Source organism: Phocoena sinus, chromosome 14, assembly GCF_008692025.1.
Source record: "Phocoena sinus isolate mPhoSin1 chromosome 14, mPhoSin1.pri, whole genome shotgun sequence".
Classification (NCBI taxonomy): domain Eukaryota; kingdom Metazoa; phylum Chordata; class Mammalia; order Artiodactyla; family Phocoenidae; genus Phocoena; species Phocoena sinus.
Window position 1 is genome coordinate 38,871,759 of NC_045776.1, and position 23,319 is coordinate 38,895,077.

Here is a 23,319-nt window from a genome sequence, read left to right on the forward strand (position 1 = left end):
CAAAGGAGCAAGTTTCTTGTTCAGATATGCATTTAATGTGTTTCTAAATCAAGTCTGAAACTTGCTTTTATCTACCTTAACAACCCTGTTCCAGGTTGCTACGCAAAAAATGATGTTAATAACTGCGTGATTTTCCATGGTCGATAATGTTCTCACACTTAACCCGCTGTAACTAAACATTAAGGTTGCTCTCAGGGCTTCATTATAAATAATGCTGCAGTAGCCATCAGGGGACACTGGCTGGCTTTTGCCATATTGTGGACTTTTTCCTGAGGCTGGAGCTGTCCATCCCCCTCTCCATCTCCACCAATCATTTTGATAGTCGCACTGAAGGTAAAGAGAAGCACGTGGTCCACACCACATGAAGCTCTGGAGTCCAAAGTCCACACCAGGCCTGCCACCCTATTGGAAAAGACCAGCTCATGTGGAAAAAGCTAAACCTATCAAATTGGGCAGCGTCAAGCTGATAACGCCCGGACACTGCATCACACACGACGGCCAAATCAAACACCGTGTTCCCAGACCGCCAAGCACAAAGGCATGTGTATGACAGCATCTTGAGAGATCCTCTGGACTGCTCCAACATGTGCTCATACGCCGGGATCTGCAGTGACACGGGTTAATCCACGGAGTTAACATGCCCCATCCTGAGCATCATTCTTACCCAAAGGTTTGGGAGATGAAGTATTATTACATTTATATTAATCATGATCCTTGGAAAGGGGAAGGCACAGTCTAAATGAGATTCTAAAATAAAGCTCAGATAACAAGAAAAGATCTCAACAGCATTTTCGCAGAGGCAGGCAGTTTAGGCGCTGCTCCCAGGCCACCCTGAACTTGTGGTCTGAGGAGTGCTGCCCTAAGTGTAAACCACTTACTCTGACCTCCAGGTCCTTAAGACACGGAGGGCTTTGATAGAAATTCACCTCAAATCCAAAAGCGAAGGAGCTGCCATGGGTGCTGTGTGGAAGGCCTTTTAGGTGATCAGGCAGGAACAGGGCAAGGACCCAGAGGCTTTCTGCCACGCTCTCCATCTCCCCAGCAAGGGAACGACCAGGCAGGCTTTCTTCACGCCTCCACCCCGGTCAGCCATTCTCTTACTCATTTGGATGAGCTTTTATTGAGGAAGCCTTAAGGCCAGGTACGCAGTAGATTAACAGAGGAATAAAACAGTTCACCTTTCAATAATTACTCTTGTGGAGGGAGACAGATACATTAACAACTATTAAGCACCAGTCTACACCAAGGGCGGGGGAGCAACAGGAATGTGAATTGAGTCTGTGTATGAACTGGCCACGGCACACAGGCAGCTTTCCTTTAGAACCGACCTTGGACAGGATGTGAATTCATAACCTCCCCAACCAGGGCGCCTCCCTCAATTCTCTCTACTTACTTGCAGATCCCTACTGACTTACAAAGCCTTTCCATTCAAAAGGGTTCAATCTGGGACGTGTGGATTAAAGTGAGGCAAAACTTGCCAATGAGGAATTATCCCCTGACCTCCCCGGGGGAGCGGTCTCCAATGCTGAGGAGACAGCGTGCTGGAAAAAGGAAAATGCCCACAGAGGTTGATGCTGCTGAATAGGAGAAATCAATACGTAGGTTTACAACTGTTAAAAGACAGCCTGACTCTGTTGCTGGCTTCTAGTGTTGCTGGTGATTTCAGGCTGTTGCTAATAATGATCCATCATTCTGAAAACCCCCAGGGCCCTTCTGCACTGCAGGAAGACTAGGTCCCCAGAATTCTGGATCCCCAAGTGCCAGTCTTGGGTGACAACATCACATTTTTTTAAAATTAATTTATTTCTTATTTATTTATTTTTGGCTGCATTGGGTCTTCGTTGCTGCCCATGGGCTTTCTCTAGTTGCGGCGAGCAGGGGCTACTCTTCGTTGCAGTGCGTGGGGCTCTCACCGCGGTGGCCTCTCTCTCTGAGGAGCGCAGGCTCTAGGCACACGGGTCTCAGCAGTTGTGGCACGCGGGCTCAGCAGTTGTGGCTCACAGGCTCTAGGGCGCAGGCTCAGTAGTTGTGGTGCACGGGCTTTGTTGTTCTGCAGCATGTGGGATCTTCCCGGACCAGGGATCGAACCCGTGTCCCCCACATTGGCAGGCGGACCCCCAACCACTGCACCACCAGGGAAGTCCAACATCACATTTTGAAGTCTGGTTTTCAAACACTTTGCTTACCCCACATGGATCAGTCCTGGATTTGCAGCAGAATTAACTGTTGACGATTCTTCAGCAATTCTAAACCCTTTAAAATATCTGTTGTCCTAGCAATGTGTTCCAGTCCTTGAAGCCTCACCCAGTACAGGAGCCAGGGCATCAGTTCATCAGCAGAAGCCTGGAGGAAGGCTTCACTGCTTTGAATGCAACAAAAAGCACTGGAGAACCCTGGAAGAGGGTCGAGAACTCTTCATTAATTGACTTAGAAGAAATGTGTGACTTCATTTTCAACCTGACTTGTATTAAGATCCAGGAGACTACAATCATGATTGCTGTGGCTAACCGGATCAAACCTCAGTGGTACTGTCTGGAAACGCCCATTATTCCTGGAACCCACCAGCAGGGCATCCTCAACCAGAAAGAGGAAGCCCGACATGAGGCAGAGGCCCAAACCTTCATAATCACACCCTTAGCCAGGCTGTCAAATACTGAAGTAAAACAAAGCTTATTTTTATAGAGATTTTAAACACAGTCCCACCGTCAGTCAGTGAAATGATTTAGAATCCCTCTTCTTACTGCAAATAAATTGGACAGGATTGGGAAGTGGAGAGGAGAAGTAACGTTCACTGTGTGACACTCCATTGATGATTTATTTACTCTTCAGACCAACCATATCAACCCTACCAGATGCCATGAAGTGCACTTTCCATTCATTAGTATTTATTATTCTAATTTTCCAGGGAAGTTAAATAAAATGCCTACTTAGGAGTCATACCACTAAAACTCAAGGCAGGATTCAGATCCAACAGTTTTTAACCCACCTCCCACCCCCACCCCATGCTCTTTCCCTAAAATAAAGCTCATTTCATTCACCACGGTAAACAGCAGCCCATATGTCCCCCAGGTAGCCTGGAAAAGCATGGGTTATCTAAATCCCAAGCTGGCCTCTACTCTCTTTCCACTGTACTGTCTTGTTGCCCTAGAAGACAGGATGAGGGAACAGGGCAATGGGTCAAGCTCCCTACCCTCCAAGGGAAACACTTGTGCCCATCTCTACAATGGGTAAATGCCATCACAGCTGCCACCTTTGACAAATACAGTTTGTTAAGCCTGTTCTATTCAAATTATCCTACCACAATCTTTTGAGGGGAATTTGGCAACATCCCAACTGTAGAGGTACTTTATCTTTTTGTTTTTTTAATTATTTATGGCTGCATTGGGTCTTCACTGCTGCTAACGGGCTTTCTCTTGTTGCGGCAAGCGGGCTTCTCATTGCAGTGGCTTCTCTTGTTGTGGAACAGGGGCTCCAGGTGCGCGGGCTTCAGTAGTTGTGGCGCACAGGCTTAGTTGCTCTGTGCCACGTGGGATCTTCCCAGACCAGGGATCGAACCCGTGTCCCCTACGCTGGCAGGTGGATTCTTAACCACTGCATCACCAGGTAAGTCCCAAGGCACTTTACCTTTTGACTTATCTTTTATTCCTAGGGATTTACCCTGACAATACACCTCCCACAACGTGAAAATACACATGCATGAGGCTATTTATTGCAGCATTGTTCATAATTGCAACACACTGAAAACAAGCCAAATGCCTACACATCAGAGGACTGTTGAATAAACTATGGTACATCCACACAATGGAATACAACACAGCTGCAAAAAAGAATTGAGGAAGATCTCTATGAACTGATATGAAGTGACTTGCAGGACATTCTGTTAAGCAAAAACCGCAAAGTGCAAAAGAGTATCTATAGCATGCTACCTTTCATGTAAGAAAGAGGAGATAAAATATTCATGCATTTTCTCATTTGTGCAATGAGAAATACAGTACGAGAAACAAGAAACTAAGGAGATCGGTTATCTACAGGGGGTGGGTGGGAACAAGGTGGAAAGAAGAGGGAAATGGGAAATTGAGAGGAGGTTAAGGAGGAAGTAACACTTCTCTGAGCAAGCCTTTTTGAATTGTTTTGATTTTTAAAGTCTTGCTTATGTTTCTGACATATTCAAAAATAAAAAACTAAAATCAACCAGGATATGAGGGGAACCCAAAATGTAGTATAAAAAGAAACAAATGAATCTAACTGTACTACAAATGAATAATATAACAACACTGAAGGGGGTGGGGAAAGAAAGGGAGTAACTTTGGAAAATAGTTACTTTCCTGACTAGATACTAGAGTATACATCTTTAGCCTTACAGTAAGTTTTTTCCACAGCCGCATGGGTTAACAATTTGGAAACTACTGTACTTTATTCTGTATTCATTCTAAGGTTGAGTAAATAAGTAAACATATTGTGACTAACAGGAGCCAGGTTTCTCTCTGGTGCAGAAAAGACTTACAAATAATAAAAGGGGGGAAGACTAAAATAAGCCCCGTGCAGGTAGTTTAGAATCAGTCATATCAGTAGAAATTCAAAGATTTTTGATAGACAGATACATAGTCAGATAGAGGGAAGTGTGTGTGTATATATACTTTTTCTACCTCTGTGCTCTGAGAAGGTATAAAGCTCATGACACCCCAGTGTGAATGAGTATGTCTAGCCTCTAAGATCTTGGTTTCTAAGCACCATTCTCCACTAAAGGAAACAGAGCTCCTTAGAGAAATGACTGCTTCCAGGACTGGGCAGGGAAAGTACAAAACAAGCATAAACATCTTTTGATACCATAAATGAAAAAGTCCAAAAAAATATGATGTGGGACTATCTAAAGAACACAGCAATCAACCCGAAAGGTCTCCTAATGGCCAAATCTGGAACAATTTGAGCAACAAAATAAATGATGATAGTAATGGAATAAAACAAATATCCCTGAGTCTATACTGATATTAACAAGTAAATGAATAAATAAATACAGAAGGGAAGCTGTTTCTTACAGTAGAATTCCAATGCACAAATGCATATGGGATGACAGAAATAGAAAATTACCATTTGGCAAACATCATAGTAATGATCATCACAGGCAAGAATTATCAAGGGATTTCAAAGTATGATGAGAAGCAGGATATTTATGTGATCTGAAAGCACTTCCTGACAAGATGTTTACTAACTGCAAAGGGGGAAACAGTAACTTTTTAGTGGAGAAAGCTTACAGACAGCACTCTACCCAAGTGACCAAAGTTACCATCAGCAGCAATGAAACCTATCAGTATCACGCACCTCCTCACATGATTAACTGAGACGGACACAACCTTCCTGTGGTATTTTTTCAAAAATGCATAACTTAAATTCAGTCATGAGGAAGCATCAAATAAACCCATTTTGAGGGACAGTCTACAAAATAACTGGCCAGTGCTCTTCAGAAGTGTCAACGCTGTGAAAGAAAGAGACTGAGGAATGACCACAAACCAGAAGATACTAAGGAGACGTGACAACTAAAATGAAATGTGTGATCCTGAATTGGATGCCAAATTAGACGCTGGAATTGTAAAAAAGGCAACAGTGGGACAACTGACAAAATTTGAACAGGGCATCTTAGAAGAGTTAATAGTATCATAGCAATATTAACTTCCTCGTTTCTATGTCTGTACTACGGTTTGTCAGACGATAGTATCTGGGGAAGCTGGGTGAAGCACAGACACAAAGTCTGTGTAGCTATGTATTATTTTTGTAATTTGGGGAGTGGGGAGGAGGTCTGCAATTATTTCAGATAAAAAGTTAAAATATAAAAGTAAATGTAAAAAACAAAAATTTCCATCAAATTCTCGTTTCTTGGGAAGTTGCCTTTCTCCTATGCAACCACATAAGATGAGACAAGGAAGCAGACTGAATGAAAAATAAGCAGATCCGTGTACGAAGTCCACGTGCCAGTGTAAGAAAGTCACGTGATAAAAAAAAAAAAAAAAACCCAGTAGAGGGAATCCATTTATAAAGAGCTGAGGAATAGAATTCACTACTTTTGAGCTATATGTGGAAAAATATTTGTGTGTATGATAAACATAATGTCACGAATACACCTTCAAAGAAAAGAAAAGGAAAAAAAACTGTTGGCCTCCGCAGACTACTTTCTGCTTGAAAAATGCCCCACACTCAGAGGACTGTTTGAACCACAATCATGCAAACATATTACATGAAACAGCACAAAGAGGAAGGGAGCTGGGGGTGGGGGGGAGGGAATGGGATCAGGGAGGGGACGTTTCAAGAACACACGAGACGTCCAGTGTCTGGAAGTTTCTGAGTATTCCAGTTGCTGGCAACGACATTTCTAAATTGTGAAAAATAATGACATTAACACACCATGACTCACAGAGGAAACACTCTGTAATCAGTAATTTATTATTCTATTCCTCAGCTTTACTCACTGACTTTCACGAACTGAAGTGAAAAATCCTCACTTAGCGGAACCTGACTTGGCCTTTCTGATGGGGGGGGGAGGGGACACTTTATTTCCCAACATGCAATGTGTCACTGTTAGTTAATCAAGGTCCCTTCTAGAGCTACCACACAAATTCAGTGAGTCCACAGCTCTATGAGTAGGTACATTTTGTTCCACAGGCAGGCACTGCATCTAAAACGTGTTGGAGAGAGGCCGCTTGACTGTGCTGTCTATAACTAAGGCACGTAAAGCCAACGGCACAGCCCAGCTGTTAGAGTGATCCTTCCCCTGTAATGTATGGTTCTCCAATGTAACGTCTCTACAGCGACCTTAGAAATCAAAATAAAAGAGCCACCACCAAACACAAAGCCTAGAAGGATACTGCCAGCCAGGGCTCCACCCACTACATCAGCTATCAGACATCCAGCCTGCAGCATAGCTGTCAGACACGTGTTGAAGCCTTCTGGATCCCAATTCAGGCCTCCCTGTCTCCAGGTGGACTTTCTCTAGACCCCAGCCTCAGTCTGGTCCTCTTCCTCTATGTCTCCAAAGAACCCTGTGCTTCCACACTTGCTGGCACTTCAAACACTGAAGTATAATTGGCCATTTTCCTTCTCCCTCTCCCAGCGGGATTTGAGCTACCTGAAGGCAGGGTCCACGCACACCCTTCGGTACATCCCTAGCATCTGACACAAGGCTTGGCCCATACAGGCACCCGACGCATGCTGGCAGGCAGGTGGCACCTGTGTAAGGCACGCCTGTTGTGCATGCAGTCCAGCCACGCAGCACGTGGTTATTCATGTAACTTACTTCACGGACCCCTGCATGCCAGCCGTGTTCTAGCTGGTGAGAACACTGGGATGACAGAGATGGAGGAGGGGCCAGCCTCTGGAATTGAGAATCTAGTGGAGGAGACTGACTTTAAACACACAGCCATGCAAATAATTATGTAATTACAATTAGGAAAAACACAGTAAAAAAGCAAAAGTATAGCAGGGCTATAAGACCATGTAACTAGATAACCTGACCACATGAGGTATGAATTTTAAAAGCTTACCCAAGGCAACAATGGAGGTTGGGGAGGCTGGGGACAGGGGAGAGGGGAATAAACTCAGCAGACAGTCACAACTCCACTGTTTAGAATTCGAGGAAAAAACCTGGAGATGAGCCAACTGCCAGCCTCAATGGAATGGCTACACACGGCCTTACCCAGGCAACCGGAGGGAATGTAACTACTGAGCCATTTAAAAATGACAAGTATGTGAACTATGTTGATATGCGGGAAGATATTAATAGAGTTTATTATGGATCGGATTTTTTTCAACCATAAAGGTGCTTAGGTTCATTAACAAAAATTTTGGAACTCAGCCTCAACCAATCCTGTCAAGATAATCTCTACACTCTGGGGGCTGGCAGTACTGGTGGCCCTCAAGGTCTTGGGGCAGAATAGAAGCACCAGGAGGGCTGGGGAGGTCCTCCAGTGGAGCCGTCATTTTCCAGATGCAGACTCAGAGGCAGCTGGTCAGAGCGCCCACCTGGGAGAGCGCTTCACTTCACTCCCCTTCCATCCCACGTGCGGTGCTTTCAAGGGGCTCCTCAAATAAGGAAGGGAGGCTGGAGATCAGGCGAGTAACCACATCCTGCATCAGGAAGAAAAGGCTTTCTCCCAGGCGGATGTGGAAAGGCTTCTTGAAATACCCTGGAGCCTGCTCTTACTACAGAAAATGACAGCTGGCCAGTCCTCACAGCAAGTGGCTAGCTGAACCTGAATGGCCCCTACATTTTTTTAAAGGTAAGGGGTTCAATCCTTAGCTATTGAAAGCACAGAGTCTGGACGAGCAGCATCAGCAACACCCGGGAGCTTGTGTTTTTGTTTTGTTTTATAAATTTATTTATTTATTCATGGCTGTGTTGGGTCTTCGTTGATGTTCACGGGCCTTCTCTACTTGTGGCGAGCAGGGGCTTCTCACTGCAGTGGCTTCTCTTGTTGTGGAGCACGGGCTCTAGGCGCACAGGTTTCAGTAGTTGTGGCATGCGGGCTCAGTAGTTGTGGCACGCGGGCTTAGTTGCTCTGGGGCATGTGGGATCTTCCCGGACCAGGGATCGAACCCGTGTCCCCTGCATTGGCAGGCGGATTCTTAACCACTGAGCCACCAGGGAAGTCCCACCCAGGAGCTTGTTAGAAACACAGAAACTTGGTCCTACCCAGACCTACTGAAACATCATCTGCACTTTTTCTCTACTTTTTATTTATTTATTATTTTATTGGCTTACAGTTGCTTTACAATATTGTGTTAGTTTATACTGTATGGCAAAGTGAATCAGCTATACACATACATATATCCCCTCTTTTTTGGATTTCCTTCTCATTTAGGTCACCACAGAGCACTGAGTAGAGTTCCCTGTGCTATACAGTAGGTTCTCAGTAGTTATCTACTTTATACATAGTATCAATAGTGTATATATGTCAATCCCAATCTCCCAATTCATCCCACCGCCCTCCTTGGTATCCATATGCTTGTTCTCTACATCTGTGTCTCTATTTGTGCTTTATAAGTAAGATCATCTATACCAATTTTTTCAGATTCCACATATATGCGTTAATATACAATATTTGTTTTCTCTTTCTGACTTACTTCACTCTGTATGACAGTCTCTAGATCCATCCATGTCTCTACAAATGACCCAATTTTGTTCCTTTTTATGGCTCAGTAATATTCCATTGTATATATGTACCACATCTTCTTTATCCATTCGTCTGTCAATGGGCATTTAGGTTGCTTCCATGTCCTGGCTATAGCAAATAGTGCTGCAATAAACACTGGGGTGCATTCTGGGTATATGCCTGGTGGTGGGATTGCTGGGCCATATGGTAGTTCTATTTTTCGTTTTTTTTTTTTTTTTTGCAGTACGTGGGCCTCTCACTGCTATGGCCGCTCCTGTTGCGGAGCACAGGCTCCGGATGTGCAGGCTCAACAGCCATGGCTCACGGGCCCAGCCACTCCGCGGCATGTGGGACCCTCCCAGACCGGGGCACGAACCCGTGTCCCCCTGCATCGGCAGGCGGACTCTCAACCACTGCGCCACCAGGGAAGCCCTATTTTTAGTTTTTTAAGGAATCTCCTTACCATCCTCCACAGTGGCTGTATCAATTTACATTCCCACCAACAATGCATGAGGGTTCCCTTTTCTCCACACTCTCTCTAGCATTTATCGTTTGTAGATTTTTTGATGATGGCCATTTTTACTGGTGTGAGGTGAATACCTCATTGTAGTTTTGATTTGCATTTCTGTAATAATTAGTGATGTTGAGCAGCGTTTCATGTGTTTCTTGGCCATCTGTATGTCTTCTTTGGAGAAATGTCTATTTAGGTCTTCTGCCCGTTTTTGGATTGGGTTGTTTGTTGTTTTGATATTGAGCTACATGATCTGTTTGTATATTTTGGAGATGAATCCTTTGTCAGTTGCTTCATTTGCAAATATTTTCCCTCATTCTGAGGGTTGTCTTTTCATCTTGTTTATGGTTTCCTTTGCTGTGCAAAAGCTTTTAAGTTTCATCAGGTCCCATTTGTTTATTTCTGTTTTTATTCTCATTACTTTAGGAAGTGGGTCAAAAAAGATCTTGCTGCAGTTTATGTCAAAGAGTGTTCGGCCCGTGTTTTCCTCTAAGAGTTTTATAAGTGTCTGGCCTTACATTTAGGGCTTTAATCCATTCTGAGTTTATTTTTGAGTATGGTGTTAGGGAGTGTTCTAATTTCATTCTTTTACATGTAGCTGTAAAAGAATGAAATCAGGACAGTTTTCAATAAGTGGTGCAGTTTTCGCAGCACCACTTATTGAAGAGGGTATCTTTGCTCCATTGTATAATCTGGCCTCCTTTGTCATAGATTAGGTGACCATGGGTGCATGGGTTTATCTCTGGGCTCTCTATCCTGTTCCATTGATCTGTATTTCTGTTTTTGTGCCAGTAGCATACTGTCTTGATTACTGCAGCTTTGTAGTAGAGTCTGAAGTCAGGGAGCCTGATTCCTCCAGCTCCATTTTTGTTTCTCAAATTGCTTTTGCTATTCGAGGTCTTTTGTGTTTCCATACACATTGTAAAATTTTTTGTTCTAGTTCTGTGAAAACTGCCATTGGTAATTTGATAGGGATTGCACTGAATCTGTAGATTGCTTTGGGTAGTGTAGTCATTTTCACAATACTGATTCTTCCAATCCAAGAACATGGTATATCTCTCCTTCTGTTTGTGTCATCTTTGATTTCTTTCAACAGTATCTGATAGTTTTCTGCCTATGGGTCTTCTGCCTCCTTAGGTAGATTTATTCCTAGGTATTTTATTCTTTTTGTTGCAATAGTAAATGGAATTGTTTCCTTAATTTCTCTTTCTGATCTTTCGTTGTTAGTGTATAGGAATGCAAGAGATTTCTTTGTATTAATTTTATATCCTGCGACTTTACTAAAGAGCCCCAGAATAGTCACATGCACGTTAAGGTCTGAGAAGCACTGATTCAGTCCTAGAGCGCAGGAGGATTCATTTACTCATTCCTCAAACATTCACTGACTTCTCTGCTAAATCCTGGGCAGATCCAAAGATCTGACTAGGCACCCACAAGGTCCAGCAGGAGAGAGAACCAGGTGAGCGGGTGATGCAGCTGCCCTTCTGCAGCCCCAGGGAGAGGAAATCCATGGCTGAACCACTTAAGATCTTTTGAGAAAGAAGCCAGAGAGTCCAAGGTTGGAGATGGATCAATAAAAGTCTTTAGAAAACTTATACATTAAATACAATGAAAGAGCACCCTTGATAAAAAACCATCAAGGGCCTTTTACACAACTTCCATCAGTAAGGTGCTGTACTGTTGCTTTACACTTTGCATCCTCTGCTGGCTAGAAACTTTCACATTCTCTCTTGCCCACAGTTTCTGTGAGATGCTAGTAGATTAACTTTGTTGTGTTGCAGATAACAACACAGCCTGAACACAGCCTGTTGTGTTGCAGATAACAACACAGCCTGAACAGCCTGCATCAGCACTGACTGTGTTCAGCATGACTTGGAGTTCAAGGTGAACAGAGTCGTCCAAGGTGAGCCCAGACACACTCAGGCCAGGCTGCAAAGGCTCCGGGCCTCACCCCGAGCCCACAGAGAGGTCAGATCAGGATCAGAACTGGGTTTTTAAGAGAAAACTCAGATCCCCGAGTCGGGGAGAAGCTGGAGGAGAGAGCCTGGAGGCAAGAATGCGGAGTGGATGAGAGTGAGGGCCTGAGCCAAGGCAGGGACAGGACGGAGTTCAGAGAGTGAGGCTAGAAGGTTTCAGGCAGTGGATGCCAGGCAAGGTCTCTAAGCCCAGGTGAGTGGGCAGCGGGAGGGAGCTGGCCGGGCCTCAGGGTTGGGGGTGAATGGTGAATACGCTGAGTCTGAGGGGCTGCGTGACATCCCATGAACTGACAGAGGTGCAGGTCAGAGGGGAGGAGCTGGGGTTTGTTCAGAAAGGCTACTGAAGCCACAGCTGGAGGAGAGCGGACAGAGTGAGACCAGAGGAAAGGGCCAAAGGGGGGTGTCATACCAGGAGCTAGAAAAGGACTCAGAGATGCTGCCAGAAAGAGGGAGAAAGCAGGGCAGCCTGTTGTCAGCGGAGCCAGTGAGAGAGGACAATTTAAAAATCACAAATGGCAGATAGCCTCCAGTGCTTGGGAGAAGGGGAGGACCGAAGATAAAAGGTCCTTGCAAATGCAAGGACCAAATCACTGGTGACCTGGAAACACATTCCCTGGCTGATGGCAGCAGTGAGGAAATGCAGACAGAGGGCTGGGAGGCTGGCGTGTCCTCAGAGCTGAGGCGACAGCAGTTGCTGACAACACCTGCCATGCTGGTCTGCTTGATAAACCTAAGATAAATAATATTTCCGGATAACGCCTTCTACTGTCAAATTTTCTTTGTGGAGCTACTTAAGGTCTTCACCAAGGGTCCCCACAGCCCTGTGGTGGAAGCTGCTTGTAACAGGCCCTCCAAGCCACCTCTGCAGAGGTGGGAGGCAGAGGGCAGCCCAGGGGAGATGCCACCGAAAATAAATGCTCCCAAGGAGAAACCAAACATTAACTTCAGTGCTTCTCAAACTACCCAGCTTGAAGGAGTAGTTTGTCAGGTTGCAATTTCCAATCCATTGTTGACCAATGCCTTGGTAAATTACAACAAAAATGAACGACTAGTAAAGGACATAAAACAGGACATACAAATACATGCCAAATACTTTATCATTACACTCAATACACAAAATTCTCTCTTAATATAATCTAAAAAACATAACTCAGAAAAAGAGAAGAGTTACACAATATAGCATATAAAAGAAAGCATACAGGCAATTAATATAGAAAGTTACAATCCCTCTCACAACTTTGTTGTAGTGCAAACAAAAAGTTGCAAGTTGAATTGATTTGCCACACTAAAACCTACTACACACACTGAATAAAAGCTATGTGTTATCTGTATTCAAAGTCTTTAAGTGGGAAAAACTACTCTAGTTTTTGCTTGTTAACTTATCTATTCTAGGACAGATCTACCAGGCCACTCTCAGGGAATAATGTATAGCTAAGTTGTTTCTCTATTCTGTTTTTTTTTTTTTTTTTTGCGTTACACGGGCCTCTCGTTTGTGGCCTCTCCCGTTGCGGAGCACAGGCTCCGGACGCGCAGGCTCAGCGGCCATGGCTCACGGGCCCAGCCGCTCTGCGGCATGTGGGATCTTCCCGGACCGGGTCACGAACCCATGTCCCCTGCATCGGCAGGCAGACTCTCAACCACTGCGCCACCAGGGAAGCCCTCTATTCTGTTTTAATAACACTCATCATAGAAACCAGTCGTGCAGAGGTATGTTGATGGAAATGGGGGAAGAGATTTTAGCATGCTTTTGACAAGCTCAGAACATTAATTTTTAACTTTTATCCAAAATGAAAGCAAATGATGCCGTATTTTCAAAATGCATCTTCAGTCCTTCAGTAGTTGCCAATTCCCCAACCTATTCTGTGCAGTTACTGTTAAAATTAAATTATCTTTCGATGAAATAAGTAGAAATGAGATCCATAAATTTCCCAAGCTTGGCTTCTTCTTGATAGAAAATAAAATTCAAAATGCTCTATAAAATCATAAAGTATTCAGTGATAATGTTTTCTAGGGGTTCAATGTGAAGATCATTACCCCCTTCACTGATAGCTGTAGCTAAATCATGGAATGTAACATAGTAATCTGCAAACTCTGTTCTTCCAAACTTCTAACTTTTGTTTTTGTCCTTTGATTTTATCTGCCATTTAAAAATATGTTGCATTCCTCTGTTGCATGGAAGTTTTAATACCTAAGATGTCAAACAACTAAGCAAGTCTGGCTAACTCATATCTTTAAAGAATTGAGAACAAGCTGGTTTCCTGTCTTCAAGAAATATGACAGCTTATTTTACAGTTCATTTTCCATAGACAACCACGATACCTCAGGATGCAACAACAGTTTGTAATAATTAGCATCCATATTATGCCATATAAGGGAGGATAATCTTTAATGCCTTTGCCTTTATATAATTTACAATTTTTACATCATCACTAAGCACACTGTTTAGTTCAGATGACATTTTTCTGAACCACAACTTCTTTAATGGAGGAAGGAGTGGAGTGGTTTACACTGATGCAAGCTCCTTAATCCATGTGGCTGCTCTAGAATATTCTCCCGTGCTGTCAGAACACACTCCCTTACGCAAAACTCAAATTTCAAACTAAACTTGTTGACAGTGTAATTTTTCATAGTTTTATACAGTAGTTCAGAGTTAGTTGTGTTTATCAGCAATGAAGCTGAAAAGAATTCTTCCTATATCAACATCATATTCAAATTACACATTTACTAGAATTGCCAATTAGTAAATCTGTGCATTCTTTAAACTATAATGAAAAATTCTCTACTACTTGTTCTGTGCCTTGGCTTTCTATATCAATAGCCAGTTTCTGAATACATCATTAGAAAGTGGTACTTGAGCCATCTTCTTGGCCATAGATTTACCGAACATTTCCACATCAGCATTTTTGATGCAGTCCTTCACCACTGTCTGGATAAATGTATATTGTCTTTTTATTCCTAGTAAATCAAATTGTTATTTAATAAGAAGGTGACAGAATACTCATGTTGATATATGAAACAGTGAACACTTGCATCTGTCAGCTCTTTTAATTGAATACTTTCTTTCAAAGAATTCTTTTTGTTTTTCACTGTATTTCTTTAGTTTATCTGTAAATGCTTTTTAAGAATTGATGGTCTTATCTCTTCATCAGCCAGTACTTCCTCAGAAAATAGCACACTGTGTTTAGCAGTTTATTTGGCTACTTATGGTTGCAAAACTGAACTGAATGTATGAAGGTTCATACAGTTAACTAAAACTAATATCAAATCTTTTGCTTTGAAGTGACTTCCATTGTCACCTTTTAGTTTACTACTACTGTGCATTGAGAAAAGGAGTCTTTTCTTTCTTTTTTTTTTTTTAAGGAGTCTTTTCTTGACAAAAAGAAAAAATGTCCAGTGACATCTGCTTTGCCAGTATTAAATTAAGGTTAAGAATCATTAATATACATTTACTGACAAATAACATTTAGCTAATAATATTAAGCTATAAAGAAAGTGAACACGTGAAGAACTCATTACTCAAGAAAGACAAACAATCCAATAAAAAAGAATGGGCAAAGGCTTTGGACAGATACTTCACAAAGAAGATATTTGGATGGCCAATAAGCACATGAAATGATGTTCAACACAATTTGTCATCAGAGAAAAACAAATCAAATCCCAAATGAGATACAATGACAAGCCTATTAGAATGGCTAATACTTAAAAGACTGGAATACCAAGTGTTGGCAAGGATATGGAGCAACTGGAACTCTCAAGCACTGCTGGTATTAATGTAAAATAGCATAATCATTTTGGAAAAATCTTTGTCAGTTTTCCATTAAGTTAAACGTACACTTACCATATTACTCATCAATTCCACTTCTAGATATTTACACAAGCAAAATGAAAAATATATAAAGCTTGTACATGTATGTTTACAGCAGCTCTATTCATAATGACCAATATTGGAAACAACCCAAGTGTCAATCAATATTTGACACTGATAAATAGATAAACAAACTGTGGTACGTCCATACAATGGAATAGTCATCAGCAATAAAATGTAATATACTATCAATAACACACAACAACATGAATGGATCTTAAAATCATTATGGTGAATAAAAGAAGCCAGACAAAGAAAGTACATAGTGAATAAGTAAGTCCATTTTTGTGAAGCTCTAGAAAAGACAAACTTAATCCATAGTGACAAAAAGCATATCAGTGATTACCAGTGGCTTGAAGGTAAAGGGTGAAAAGGGGACAAAGCATAGAATGACTGAGAAGGGGCACCATAAAGCTTTTTAGGAACACAGCCATGTTCTATACCTTGACTGTGCTAGTGGTCATTACATGGATGTATACATTTGTCAAAACTTATCAAATTGTCACTTAAATGGGTGCATTTTTCTGAAATGTAAGGCATAACTAATAAAGTTGATTAAAAACAAAATCACACCTTACAACATAGTTCTAAAACACATGACTGACACACCACCTATGCCATACGTAACTCACCACGTGAGTCCAACAACACCCAACCTGTTCTATACTCTGGTCAACATGGTTTGTCTACTGATCACTCGCTTGGATACTCTAACAATGTTAAATTATTATAAATGTTTCTAAATGCTTACTCTTAGGTCCTGTATTTAACTCACCGTGAACTGATAACAAACAAACAGTTCACAAACTAGCCGTAAGCTATAGATGACACTTTGAGTGGCCTTGTGCTAAATCACATGCCTAGAATATTCTAGATTCAGTAAAATTCCAACCTACTTTAAGGCTGAGCAAATTTCCTAACCTCTTCATTTATGCTAAAAGTAGTACTGGAGCTCATTCCCATACAGGGAGTTTGGTGAAATTCATAATAAAGTACTAATGACTGAACTTGAGGAGGAAAGGAACGTGAGGAAAAACTGGTTACTAATCCTGTGCAGTTCTCTGAGCCTTAAGTGAATAAATGCTTAGAGGAGTGTAACGGACAGAATTCTGAGATGGCGCCAAGATTCCCTTTCCTGGTACACAAAGTCTGTATAATCCCCCTCCCTTGAATGTGGGTGAGACCAGTCAATAGGATAGGCTATCACTGCCATGATTAGATACGCTATATGACAAAGATGGCAGAATTTTGCAGATATTATTAAAGTCCCATATCAATTTGAGTTCATCAAAGGGGAGATTTCCTAGGGAGGCCTGACCTAATCAGGCGAGCCTTTTAATAAAGGGTCTAGAGGTAAGAGGTAAGTAGCTGCAGAGGAGCTTTTCTGTTGACCTTGAATTAGCAACTGCCATGCTGAAGAGAGGACCACGTGAAAGGGAAGGGCAGGCAGCCTGTAGAAGCTGAGGACCTCAGTCCTACAGCCTCAAGGACTTAAATCCTGACAACAACCAGTGAGCTTAGAAGAAGAACCTAAGACTCAGATAAGAACACAGCCCCGCTGACACTTTTATTTCAGCCTCGTGAGACCCTGAGCAGAGGACCCATGTAAGCAAAGCTGGGATCTATGTAAACTGTGGAAAAATAAGTTGTTGATTTAAGTGTTAAAAATAAGTTGTTAAAAAAAAGTGTTGTTTTAAGGCCTAAGTCTGTGATAATTTACTGTGCAGTGATAGAAAACTAATAAAGGCAGAATCCAAAAATAGAGTTTATTTGTACATACAGCCAACTTTTGACAAGGTTCCACCCCAATGACGTGCAAGTATATGGAGATATTGTTCTGAAAGGAAAGCAGATGTGACCCGGAAAAATTTTCCTCCATAGATAGAAGAGCCCCTTTGGAGGGAGGCTACATGGAAACAGGGTGAGAGGAGTCTCTGGAACAGACCAGATCTGGTTTCAAATTCAGCCTCTACTCCTTATTGACCCTATGACCTGTGGGAAATAATGTAATTTTTCTACACCTCATTTCTAGCATCTGAAAGACAGAAAAGTTAAACACCTACTAAATCAGTTAAGTTTCTGTGACTGCAAGCAAGAAAGTAACTGGCTTAAAAAAGAAAGAAAGAAAGAAAAATGCATTAATAGTATAAGAGCAGCTCTCAGAATCCAAAGAAAAGCTAATGGATGGGCCTTGGGAAGGGCTGGAAGCAGAACAGCCCTGGGGATGTGGGTAACAAATTATAAACAGTCTTTTCAGGGGCCGCTGCTGTTGCACTGAATCAGCTCCATCCTTGCGTCGCTCCCCTCAAGATCAGGATTCCAAGGAGGGAGATGCCCAGCGGGGACCCAGAGCCAGGGAAGTCTGGTGTAACTTGATTCACAGGCAAGCCTCCACCAGGACCACCCCACAACAGCACGCCCTGGGAGAAGGGTGGTCCCCCAAAGGGGAAGCAAGTGCTGCTACCAGAGAAGGTGGGAAAAGAACTGGACAGGTGGAAACAGCAGACAGCCCCCACACCTCCTCATGGAATGGAATGCATGAAAACAAGACTTTACACATGGCAAGTGCTCAAAATAGCAGCAATGACTAGTCTCACCCAATTTGTCAATGTCTCATAAAATATATTTGGAAACACAATCCAACTACACATTAAAGCTATAGGTTGCTAGACAATACTTGCATTAGCTTCTATAATTTGCAGGTTATCTTTTGGGCCCCGGTTTCTGTGTTCTTCCAAAATTCCCAATATATATTCTAAATGAAATATGCAGCGCTGTACCATTTCAGTAGATTTATATCATCCATCTTCTAATACGCAAGTTTTTCTTCAATTTTATTAATCCAGTGATTAACTTGTCCACTGAGTATTTAAATTAATTTCTTTGGTTTTGATTTAAGTCTGCCTTTTCTTTTTTCATAACATCTTTTTATTCTTATGCTTTAAATACGTTCTTTCATGTTTCCAATAGTTTGAAACATACTTATTTAATATTCTCCATCCAGCAGTCTCTTATATAACTTTATAGCAGTCTAACTCCACTGCTGGCCATGTGTACTAAGCTTCGGGTGTGGTAGATGGTTCCCTCGGGGGGTCTTTAATTTTGGATTGTGAGCCCATCTTCAGAAACACTTGATATGTGGGAATTCTGTGCAGCCTGAGTATACTGTGTCCCTCAAGAAAAGCATCACCACCTTGGGACCCCTCTTATGCTAATTAATCAGAGTGAGGATTCTTACACAAGTAATATCATTCAAACCCCAAGCCCAAGTAAGAGTACACCTGAGATTACAAATCCCACCACACCCAGCCCCAAGCCAGAGGGGGTAAACTTCCTGCTCATCTCCCCAGTCTGGTGGGTGTATTTTCTGTGGTCTATTCTTTCACCAAGAATATGGTCCTGAGCAGCCTGGCTTTAAACAGGAATCCCCACCCTCCTCGGACCTAAGGTCTCATCATCTACCTCCACAGACCCCTAAGTGCCCTGCGGTCACCAAGACTGGCCCACTTTCCCGAGGCTGCTCTAGCATCAGCTCACACAGTTCTCACTCATGAAAAGGTTTTTGGACACTGGATTTCCTATGATTTCTTGGCATCTCTGCCAAGCATTTAAAACATCAATGTTTTACAGCCAGCAGTACCAAGCGTTCTGTAAGAGCAGGGTTTTCAAGATATTTCATCTACCATACTTCCAGGAACAGAAGTCCCAGGGTATACAGTCACTAAGTATGAGATATCCTAAACCAAGCACTTTTTTCCCTTACACTAGCTATGCAAGAAAAATAAATTCCCTTTAGTCTAGCCTCTCACCCATAAAAGATGTGACCTACTAGCTGCTGGAACAAGTCAAACGAACACACTTTTTTTAAAAAGATGTTGAAAATGCAGATAATTAGAAGAAGAAACAACACCAATCTCACTACTATTAGACATATATAGTTTGTTTACAGTATTTATTATTAGAATTCATTCTTATAAATAAAGCTCTATGTCTATGTTTTGTATTTCATAAGACTTCCTAAGGACTGATTCCTAGAGATTAAATTACGGGGACAAAGAGAATAAATCTGTAAAGGTCTTTCCTAATAATAACAAAAGTAATAGCTAAATACATGTTGCTTAATTGCTTTCCTAAAGGACTGTACTGCAAGAGCAGTTTAAGAACATCCACTTCACAGTGTCCTATTAAGTTTGGGTTATATGAGTGATTTCATTCAAGAGTCAATGTGTAAGCCTAAGACATTAAGACGTTTGAACAATTAATGGGAACAAAAAACAGAAAGATAAGGCTTTAATCTAAACTGCAAAGGCAGAGAATCATAGTACCAAAAAGAAAAGCCATTCCCTCCAAAAAATACAGTCTAAACATATGATAAAGAACACTCAGCAAAAGTCAAGACACAGCCGTTATTACATAGGAGTTAAGCATTTGCTTTTCAAAAGCAACAAGAAGGTGCCATTTATTGCCCTCTGCGGTTGACCACGACCCACGAGTGAAAGTACCGTCTTGGTCGGTCCCACCTGTCTGCCTCCCTCCCTTCCACGTGTGACCCCGACTTGCCCAGAAAAGGACCAGTAGGGCAGGGCACACAGCACACACTCAAAGGTCTCCCGAGATGACAACTTCCCAGGCTGTAATCAGAGGACTAATTCCAGGGACCCACCGTTCCTTCCCTCATCTAAAGAAGATGAAGCTGGAGGAGGCAGCCCTACCCCCTTTTCTAGGAAAAGATGTTTAACGTAAATCTTAAACTGGTGATTTTGTTTTCAACCTCCCCATCCACTGAAGTTAAGGAAACAGAAAGATACAGCACACCGATTTCAAAACAGCAACCACCAAAATTGACAGTCCAATTTAAAATTTAAAAAATAGAGAAAGAAAAGAAAGTCTTTAAACTAGCAACCAGCTGGCGCTCTGTAGACTCTTTGTATAGTGGATTTTAAATTACAAATTAGAGTAAAACAACAGGAGCAAAAATAAAGAGTAATCAGGGTCTCTTTCCGAAGAAAATCTCCAGGACAACCATGGTCCTGACGGGCTTCGGCCGCCCATGCCAGCTGTAATTGCTCTGAAAATCACAGCTCCCCGAGAGGCAGAGCTTTCTTGGTAAAACAAAGCTATGATTACTGGAAAGCAGAAATGCTCAAAAAGGATCACCAAAGGAAAAAAATATTTTTTTCAATCTTCAGATTTACCATATGGAGTCAACCTCTAGTGACTAAAGGCAAAATGCATTTTGGGGACACGTTCCCCATGCCACACATTTCCTAGGCACCCCCTGCAGTCACCACATGTTTTTCAAATAACAAGTTTATTTTATTATCACAGTTACATTCAACAAAACTCACTCTCTGCAAAACGGTCCTCGTTTCTCTTGCTTCTCTGGAAACTTCCTTGAGCCTTCCCACTTAAAGGACAGTCCTATCACAGTTTCCTTTTATAGTATTACACAATCCAAATTATAATGATAAACTCATCTCTAAACCATATGTTAGTGACTCTGAAATTAAAACAAAATGTAGATTGCCCAGTACTGCAGAATCTAAGATTTGGAAGGGACCTCAGAGGGCACCAAATTCTACTCTCCACCCACTAAAGACGCACCCTAACTCAGCCTTTAGGCTTGTTCAAACCTGTGCCCGGTCTGTCCACCAGTAACCTCTACCCACAGAGGTAGTGCTACCCCAGGGAGCCACCCAGAACAGGCCCGCTCCTTCTCTAAGACAGTCATGAAAATTAGGAAGAGGCTCTTCACAACCCTGCCAGGTTTCTACACCAGGCCTCCCTAAGCCCTCTGGCTGCCCCAAATTCTCCTGCGTGCTGTTCAGGACACCCTTCAAAGAGTCATGGGCCCTCCTAAGATACTGCTCACAGAGCATTGCAGCCAAAGCCTTTATATCCCTTTGAAAGAATGTAAAGCTTTACAGGCCATCTCATCCATATAGCTTTATTTTCTGTAAATGTAGTCGAGTAAAACATACAGGTCATCTTTTATAAAAATGCTGCTTTTCCAGTATCTTTCTATACTCATGTAATAAAATTTTACCCAAGAGGGAGGACATTTATTTCAATTATGTTTCCTCATTTTAGTTGGTTTCAACCTATTAACATCTCAACTTTGTCATATAACATTAGGTATTCCTATCAGCTTTCTATCACTTTCAATTGTTTTGAGGAAGTCCTCCCAGATATAGGACACTGATCTTCTTTTTTTTAGGTGAAGACATGACAGCATTATGACATCCAGTGAGTTTGCCTGTCCCTTTCTGATGACTCAAAGCAAAAATAAAAACAAAAAACATCAACCAGATTGTTTTTAAATAAATGGTGAGTTCATCTTACTAACACCTAGCCCACAAGGATATTATAAGAATCCCTATCGAGTGTATTCCTAAAGTAAGATCCACCAGCCCAATGTCACCTCCATTCACTCTTAGCTAACCCATGACATTGGTTCCTTGTAATTCTGCAGTCATTTAGAAATTCTAACAAAATGCTTATCAACTTGCCCCACATTTTCACTTCTGATTTAATGAAAAAAATAAAGCTACTGATTATCAACCATGTACTGGGTGGAATAGACTTCACTAGAGATTACTGTCAAGCTTATGATTAAAATAAACTTGCTTAATTTCCATTTTTAAAAACTGGCTCATTTGACCAACCCTACTCTTCTGGCAAATGGAGATCATGCACAATGAAATAACGTGTAGTTTAGATCAACACCAATGAGCTGTCAAAGTGCCGTATCTTTGTTCTCTTTCAAATCAAGATCCTTCAATAGTAAAAAGGGACGAAAGCTTCTCCTGTGTCCTAAGGCCTTTCACCTTCACACCCAGAATCTCAAGGTCTCTGGACCCTGAGGTTTAGGGCCTACACAAGGCAACAGCACCCATTGGCATCAGCGAGCTCTTTGGTAGCTCTGAGGTCTGGTCAGGCTCTGCTCCATCATGAGAACAAGCCCCAGAGGAAGATACACAGGTCTGCCAGCAGGTCAGCTCTTCAGATGGCTGCTTCTCTACTTTTCTTGCTGCTAAGCAACAAGGTTCCTCTCCAGTGCTGGCAATGGCATGCTACCTTCTGGATGCTCCAGGGAACAGGGGAGGCCTCTCCCCTAAGAAGCCCCTCATTTCCTCCTGCAGCTCCGCCCTCAGTTCTATTGTGCATGCCCCCCTTCTTGCCCTGCATGGCGTTTGTCTCCTGTCAGAGCCTCAGACTCCTTTTCACGTTGACTCCTGATTATTTCTCCAATCCTAAGAATTCCTTAATCTGTGTTAACAGGCAAAAAGCAGAGAGACATTCTTGAAAGCCATTCTCCTTCCCCATAGCAAAGGAAGGAGCTTCATCTGTAACAGATGTAACTGATGCTGCTTTCAAAGGACAAAGGCAATAAATATGGAGGCCCCTCTGCAGTATTTCGGTTGCTTGTAAGAAGTGCAACCTGTGTGGCCCCTGCTGGGACCTGCCGTACAAAACTGGGTATTTTCTTCACCCATTTTGGCTGGGGCTCTGAATCTCATTAGGTATACATCTATCTAGTTCTTCAGCTCCTATTTCCTCCTGGAGTTTGCTAATTTTTTCAGATGGGTAGCAATTAGTACTTTGCAAGGTGTCACTCCCACCCACCTCCTCTAAACAGAAACAACAGGTGCACACAACACCCTGAAAAGCCTACGCCTCACAGCACTGCTTCTCACAGCAGAATAAGCTACCTACGTGACACTCCAGCCACTGCTTGCCATGCTACTTCGTCAGAGTTCCTGGTGGCAGGGGCTTCTGGGAAAAACAATCTCTAATTTCTAATTGGACCTCAAAACCCTTCATGAG

General features: G+C 42.3%; 1 protein-coding gene and 1 long non-coding RNA gene across 6 annotated transcripts in view; one reads left to right on the forward strand and one right to left on the reverse strand.

The window, feature by feature from the left end:
* The window catches only part of FHOD3 (formin homology 2 domain containing 3), a 497,328-nt gene that overhangs the window by 342,646 nt on the left and 131,363 nt on the right, over positions 1-23,319 (reverse strand). The window lies entirely within an intron of this gene.
* The window catches only part of LOC116738905, a 30,634-nt gene continuing 15,214 nt past the window's right edge, over positions 7,900-23,319 (forward strand). Inside the window, exons 1-3 of one of the 3 annotated variants that reach the window (XR_004345400.1) lie at positions 7,900-8,267; positions 11,433-11,554; positions 17,741-18,213. This is a non-coding gene — a long non-coding RNA (uncharacterized LOC116738905). Of the gene's footprint in view, positions 8,268-11,432; positions 11,555-17,740; positions 18,214-23,319 lie in introns of those variants that run through there. The other 2 variants (XR_004345399.1, XR_004345401.1) reach the window with 2 other exon arrangements.